Source organism: Mustela putorius, unplaced genomic scaffold (genome assembly GCF_011764305.1).
Source record: "Mustela putorius furo isolate JIRA1106 unplaced genomic scaffold, ASM1176430v1.1 tig00537350_pilon_pilon_pilon, whole genome shotgun sequence".
Taxonomy (NCBI): Eukaryota; Metazoa; Chordata; class Mammalia; order Carnivora; family Mustelidae; genus Mustela; species Mustela putorius.
Window position 1 is genome coordinate 24303240 of NW_025422471.1, and position 6592 is coordinate 24309831.

Consider the following 6592-nt stretch of genomic DNA (forward strand, 5'->3'; position numbering starts at 1 on the left):
AAAATGTTTTCTCTTATTTTATTCAAAACACATTTTAATTTCAAAGCTACTTCAGAATTAAGAGAATTTATTTAACTTAGAGAAGTAAACAAATTAAGAAAATAGTATTTTTCGCATTCACATTTATCATTGGAGTAAAGGGAATTTCTTGTTGAAGTAGTTTCTGATTAGTGCCATATGAAAACAAATGACTTGGGAAAAACAAGACTGTAATGCCATCTGGGGGCTTTTCAGGACATCACACTTCACAGAACTAAATCATATAGGGTAATTCACAGCTACCTCCATTTGCCCTTCATAACAGTAATTACCATTTATTTTTACCTTTTCATTGATTTTTATAGTAATTACATGGAAGGAATAATGGCTCAAAATATCCTGTCTTCTATTGTCTACATTACCAAGATACTTCCTGTAGCCTGGCAATCTTTCTTTCCTCTGGAGAAGCAGGATATGTACATACGTACATAAAATGTCTAAAATTTTATGTTACATTATGAAATTCAATAGGATTACCGGGTAAAACCAAGTTATAACAAACTTAAAAAAAGGCATAGAGTTATATGCATCTCTGGCAGGGGAATTATGTCCCTTTTTGGTGCGGGGTTAACTTGAAAAACTCATACTAGCAGAGCCACTTTATGAGTAGCATTTGAAAAGTGGTTACAGTGCAATACCAATTTTTGAGGGAGTTCATTTGCATTCATCAGTTACAGTAGTCTTAACTGAATGTGTATTGTTTGCTAAATATTTTTAAGGAAAAAGATCCTTTGTGCTGTCAGAAGGAAGTATATACAATACATGCAAGACAGAATCATATAAAAGCTGTTAATGTCCTTATGGTATTTTTATTTGTTTTTGTTTTACAACAAAATATTTGCTTTTAAGAATTCTGAAAATGAGTTTGGTGATCTGGTGCTTTAACTGTATCTTTCCCATTTGATTGATTTCCATTCCTACTTCTATAAGAAATGTTATTTAATGAGAAGTTCATTATTCTATTTGCCAATTTATACATATCCCTTTTTCTGTTAATTACCAATTAACCTAATATATAGTAGATGTTCAATAAATCTAAATAAATAAGTCAGTATTTTGGAGTTTTTCTAGTTGTCCCAACAAAAAAATACATCATAAAGGAAAAGAAAAAAGTGGCTTCTTATGGGATGAAGGTTTTGGTCCACTGTTAGTAGCCTAACTCTATTGCCATTTATGCACATGTTCAGAGGACTCAGGTCTAGCTGTTGCAGGGGTATTTAAAAACAAGCAGAATAAATTTGCAATGAAATCTGATCATTTTTTTGTCAATTGGTAATTATTGCTCTTTTAAAAGGTCTGAGTGGAGTGTATAAGATTGGTCATCTAAAAATGGACATCTGTAAATTATTTGTAGATTATCTGAACTGTATTACATTACTATGGCAGAGGCCAGTAGTAGTTCTTTAATATGTACATCTTTGTCATCAGCAATAGAGCTTTTATCTGGGCCTTAAAATAGAGACTATGGTCAGTAATCAGACAACAAAAAAGAAACAAAAGACACCCAGATTGCTAAGGAAAAAGTCAAATTTTGACTCTTCACAGATGGCTTGATGTTCTATATAGAAAACTTGAAAGATTCCACCAAAACCTGCCAGAACTGACACATGAATTCAGTGAAGTCACAGAATACAAAATCAATGTACAGCGATCTGTTGGATTTCTATACACCAATAATGAAGCAGCAGAAAGAGAAATCAAGGAATTGGTCCCATTTATAATTGCATCAAAACCTGTAAGACTTAATCTAGGAATAAATCTAACCAAAGAGGTAAAATACCTATATTTTGAAAATAATAAAACACAAAAGAAATTGTAGGTGATGCATAGAAGTGGAAAAACATTTCCAAAGAGCAAATATTGTTAAAATATTCATCCTACCCAAAGCCATGTGTATGCTTAATGAAATCCCTGTCAAAATACCATCAGCATTGGGATGCCTGGCTGGTTCATTTGGTCAAGGATCTGCCTTTGGCTGAGGTCATGATGCCAGGGTCCTGGGATTGAGTTCCATACTAGGCTCCTTGCTTAGCAGGGCACCTGCTTCTCCTTCTGCCTCCCATTCCCTCTGGTTGTGCTTCCTCTCTCTTTGTCTCTGTCTCTGTCTTTCCCTGACAAATAAATAAAACCTTAAAAGAGTATACCACCAACATTTTTTCGCAGAGCTACAACAAACAATCTTAAAATTTGTATGGAACCACAAAAGACCTTGAGTAGCCCAAGCAATCTTGAAAAAGAAAAGCAAAGCTGAAGGCATTCCAATTCTGGACTTCAAGCTGTATTACAAAGGTGTAGTGATCAAGACTGTATGGTAGTGGCACAAAAACGGACACATAGATCCATGGAACAGATCAGAAAACCCAGAAATGAACCTATAGCTGTATGGCCAACTAATCTTTGACATAGCAGGAAAGAACATCCAATGGAAAAAAGACTAACAAATTGTGCTGGGAAAACTGGACAGCAACATGCAAAATAATGAAACTGGACCATTTTCTTACACCATACATAAAAATAAATTCAAAATGGATGAAAGATCTTAATATGGGATAGGAAACCATCAGAATCCTAGAAGAGAACACAGGTAGCAACCTCTGAACTCAGCCTCAGCAACGTTTTTTTAAAGATCTTATTTATTTATTTATTTGAGAGAGAGAGAGAGATAGCAAGAGAGAGCCAGAGCAAGGAGAAGAGGGAGAAGAAAGCTCCCCACTGAGCAGGGAGCTCAACGCCAGGTTCCATCCCAAGACCCCAAGATCATTAACCTGAGCCAAAGGCAGATGCTTAACCGACTGAACCACTTAGATGCCCAACTGCAGCAACTTCTTGCTAGACATGTCTCCAAAGGCACGGGAAATAAAAGCAAAAATGGACTACTGGGACTTCATCAGGATAAAAAAGCTTCTGTACAGCAAAGGAAGCAATCAACAAAACCAAAAGTCAACTCACAGAATGGGAGAAGATCTTTGCAAATCACATATCTGATAAAGAGTTAGTATCCAAAATACATAAAGTACTTAAAAAACTCAACACCAAAAAAAAAAAAAAACCAGTAGTTTAGTTTAAAAATGGGCAGAAGACATGAATAGACACTTTTTCAAAGAAGTCATCCAGATTGCAACAGACACATGAAAAGATGGCAATATAAATCTCATCAGGGAAATTCAAATAAAAATTACAATGAGATCACCTCATGGCCATCAGAATGGCTGCACTTAACACAGGAAAGAACAGGTGTTGGCAAGGATGCAGATAACAGAGAACCAACCCTCTTATAGTGTTCGTTGGAATGAAAACCCTCTTATAGTGTTCGTTGGAATGCAGCCACTCTGGAAAACAGTATGGTGGTTCCTCAAAAAGTTAAAAATAAGGTTTCCTAAAATCCAGCAATTGCATTAGTATGTATTTACCCAAAAGATACAAAAATACATATTTGAGGGAATACCTGCACCTGGATATTTATGGAAACATTATCAGCAACAGCCAAGAGCCCAAATGTCCATCAACCAATGAATAGACAAAGAAGAGGTAGTATGTATCTAGAGTGGAATATTACTCAGCCATCAAAAAGAATGAACTCTTGCTATTGGCAATGATGCGGATGGAGCTAGAGAGTATTTTTTGTTTGTTTGTTTATAAAGTAAAAATTCAGTTTATTCATCTGTTTATGACACAGTACACAAGAGGCAAAGTGTTTCACATCATAGATTTCACTTCCAACTCCTTGGAATGTTCATTTCTTTGGCTAAAAGGAGAGACTAGACATGAGAGGCAGGCAATGCTTAGGCAACTGCAATAAGGATGGGGAGCGGGTGATACGCCATCCCTGCAGGGATGGGCGCAAGGGGACTATTAGTCATAAGCTACTTTCTAGAATTGTTAGCTGGAAACAAAGGAGCACCACTCCTGGATGCTTAACTGTCGTGGGCCTCAGTCATCCCCACCACACAGGTACAGCAGCGCTTTCTGGTAGTCGCCCTTCGTGTCTTGCTGGATGTAGTAATACAGGGACTTGCCATACTTCTCTTGAATTCAGACCTAATTTTCAACATGTCCACTTCACTGTGAGAGACCATGATTCTTATCAGAACTTTATCACGAGTCCCCTTGCCCTTCATGGAGTCGTACAGCCGGTCAGCAAAATACAGGGGCTTATTCTGAATGCACTGGACCAGGTTTAGGAAAGCACTTTCCAGGTCTCCTTTGACCTCCTTCTTGATGCTCTCCAACATGTCATAAGGGCTGTAGCTCTTGCACCTATCAAATACTTTCTGGAGATGACACACACTCCGCTCAGTCATGATGCTGATCCACTTAGGTACATCAGTACCTTTCCTCTTCACTCCAGCATCGTAGAGATCCCGGGCATCTTGGTCAATCAGTTCATAATCAATGACAGAGCCATCCTCTGCTCTTCTACCCTTTGCAAGGGCAACCATCAGCTTGCGGAAGTCACCAGATGTGTCAGAAACGATGTCCTTCTCCAGATCAGTCTTGTACATTTCCTTGTAGAATCTGTTAGTTTCCTGAAGCTCTTGGTTGGTCCTTGAGCAGATGATCTCAATGAGGGAGTCCTCATCAGTCCCCAGTCCCTTCATGGAGGCTTTCAGCTCAGAAGCATCATACTGAGCAGGTGTTTTTAATAGGCCCAAAATCACTGTCTCCAGGTGGCCAGACAAGGCTGATTTCAGCGCTGATGCAAGTTCCTTTTTGGTCCTTCTCTGGTAGGCGAAGGCAATATCCTGTCTCTGTTCATTGCTGCGGTTGGTCAAAATGTTGACAATGGTGACCTCATCCACACCTTTGGTCTTGATGGCCGTTTCAATGTTCAGAGCATCACGCTCAGCATCAAAATTGGTGTATGCTTTGACCGACCCATATGCACTTGGGGGCGTGGAGTGATCACCCTCCAAGCTGAGCTTGCAGAGAATTTCGTGAACAGTAGACATTTTGAAGGAAGCTGGGCCGGGCGCCGAGAGCAGTGAGCGTCCTCAGTTGTAGAGCCGGAGCTAGAGAGTATTATGCTAAGTGAAATAAGTCAGTCATAGAAAGACAGATAACATCTGATTTCACTCATAGGTGGAATTTAAGAAACAAAACAGATGAACATAGGTGGGGAAAAAGAGAGGCAAACCAGAAAATAGACTCTTAATTATAGAGAACAAACTGAGGATTACTGGAGGAAAGGTGGGCAGGGTGTTAAATGGGTGATGGGGATTAAGGAAGGCACCTGTTTGTGATGACCACCGCGTGTTATATCTAAGCAATGAATCATTAAATTGTATACCTGAAACTAATACTACACTGTATGTTAACTGGAATTTTTAAAAAACTTAAAAAAAAAATAGAGGCTATGGCTATATTCCATAGCTTCCCTTGCACTTACCTATGTCAATATGACTAAGTTCTAGCCAGGGTTGTAAATGGAAATATGATCTCATGGCAACTTTTAGAAAACATTCTTAAGAGATTAGGTGGCACATGCCATTTGCCTCATCTTAATCTCTTCCATCTACTTTGCTGTGTGGAATCAAGATGTTACTCTCTTGGGCCATAATATAGAGGTCATACAGAATAAAGCTATATAGAGGGAGCTAGGATCCTCCGAGTGCTGTAACAACCCTGAGCCACTTGCCAGGGAGAGAAATCAACTTAATGCTACTCATTTAGGTTGTCTACAACTTGTGGCTATATTTAATATCAACTACTTGCATTGGAAAATAGAGATTCATTTATTGATGACAGTAACTAAGAATGTATTTGTGTTTTCATATTTTTATGTAATATATAATGTGTTTTTCTACTGCATCAAATTTGTCCACCCTTTCAGCTTAGAAGTATCATGATAGTAGTAGAAATGTTGATTTAAAAGAAATGCAAATAACTATTAAAAATTCAACCTAAAGCAAAAATTATAATTAAAATAATAAATTATCCTTTAACTACTAGTAACTTTTTTTTAATTTAAGGGTTTTATTTATTTATTTGACAGAGAGAGAGATCACAAGCAGGCAGAGAGGCAGGTAGAGAGAGAGGGAGAAGCAGGCTCCCCGCTGAGCAGACAGCCCGATGTGGGGCTCGATCCCAGGACCCTGAGATCATGACCTGAGCTGAAGGCAGAGGCTTAACCCACTGAGCCACCCAGGCGCCCCTAAAAGAAATGCAAATAACTATTAAAAATTCAACCTTATTTAAAAAAAAAATTCAACCTTAAACAAAAATTATAATTAAAATAATAAATTATCCTTTAACTACTAGTAACTTTAAAGCACTTTTCTCAAAAGTAAATTGGAATATCAGTTTATTACTTTTGGCTTTTTAAATTAGAAAAAAATTGGAAATAATATGTATCAAGAACCATAAGAGAGGCGACTGGGTGGCTCAGTGGGTTAAATATCTGCCTTCAGCTCAGGTCATGATGCCAGTGTCCTGGGATCCAGTCCTGCATTGGGCTCCCTCCTCAGAGGAGAGTCTTCTTCTCCCTCACTCTCTCTCAAATGAATACTATCTTTTGTTTGTTTGTTTGTTTGTTTGTTTGTTTTTTAAAGAACCA

The 6592-nt window shown here is 38.0% G+C and overlaps 1 pseudogene; it reads right to left on the bottom strand.

Annotated features, from left to right (window-relative positions):
• Window positions 1-3667: 3667 nt before the first annotated feature.
• LOC101687655 lies at window positions 3668-5044 on the bottom strand (annotated as a pseudogene).
• Window positions 5045-6592: the final 1548 nt, after the last annotated feature.